This window comes from Triticum aestivum, chromosome 5A (assembly GCF_018294505.1).
Source record: "Triticum aestivum cultivar Chinese Spring chromosome 5A, IWGSC CS RefSeq v2.1, whole genome shotgun sequence".
Taxonomy (NCBI): domain Eukaryota; kingdom Viridiplantae; phylum Streptophyta; class Magnoliopsida; order Poales; family Poaceae; genus Triticum; species Triticum aestivum.
Window position 1 is genome coordinate 192,869,001 of NC_057806.1, and position 1,243 is coordinate 192,870,243.

Genomic DNA, 1,243 nt, shown 5'->3' on the forward strand with positions numbered 1-1,243 from the left:
GGATTGCAGGTAAGGTATCAACAGTTGTAGCAACAATGACAGGCTATGCATCAGGATAGGATTAATGGAAAGCAGTAACATGCTACACTACTCTAATGCAAGCAGTATAGAGGAGAGTAGGCGATATCTGGTGATCAAGGGGGGGGGGGCTTGCCTGATTGCTCTGGCAAGAGAGAGGGGTCGTCAACTCCGTAGTCGTACTGGATAGCAGCAGCGTCGGTCTCGGTGTCTAGCGGAAGAAGAGGGGGAAGAAACAATGAATACAATGCAAACAGATGCATAACGATGCATGACAAAGCAAAGTGTGTTGCTAGGCGTGCCCTAATGCGGTATGAGGTGATACCGGTGAAGGGGGGAAAACATCCGGGAAAGTATTCCCGGTGTTTCGCGTTTTTAGGCAAAGGAGCCGGAGGGGGAAAGTTGTGAGTTCGATAGGTTAGGGATGTGTGGCGGACGAACGGGCTGCGTATCCGGGTTCGTCTCGTCGTTCTGAGCAACTTTCATGTACAAAGTATTTTCATCTGAGCTACGGTTTATTTTCTATTAATTTTAAAAGATTTAAATCATTCTCAGGATTTATTTAATTATTTTAATGCAACATTATCCAGAACAGTGTTTGCTGACGTCAGCATGACATCAGCAGTCAACAATGGTTGACTGGGTCAAACTGACGTGTGGGCCCACTGGGACCCACCTGTCATACACTGTTAAGTTAATTAGGGTTAGGTTAAACTAATTATTGCTTAATTAGACTAACAGGTTAATTAGATTAATTAAGTAGGATTAATTAAATTAATTAATTTTAATTAATTAATTATCTTTTTTTAATCTTTTTTTAATCTTCTTTTTTTAATAACGTTCTGGGCTAGGCCCACCTGTCATAGGCCCGAAGGGGCCTAATGGGTTAACGGGCGCTAGCGGTGCGGTTACGGGCACACCCGTGTGGGGCCGAGCCCGACCGAGGAAGCGAGGCGAGGCCACCAGGGCGCGGTGGCGTTTGGCCACCGTGGGCGACGGCCAGTGAGGGCGGACCCAGGTGGCGCCGCAAGGGAAAGCGAAACGGCGGCGGTGACAGCAGGCGCGTGGGGGCGGCGATGCGGCGGGCGCGCACTAGAGCTGGCAGGAGGCAGGCGGGGCGCGGCATGGTGCGGCAGCAGCAGCAGGGGGAGCGGGAGGAGCGGCCAAGCGGGCGCGGGAATGGTGGGCGCGCGACGGCAGCGGCGAGGCCGCGAGTGGGCGAGGT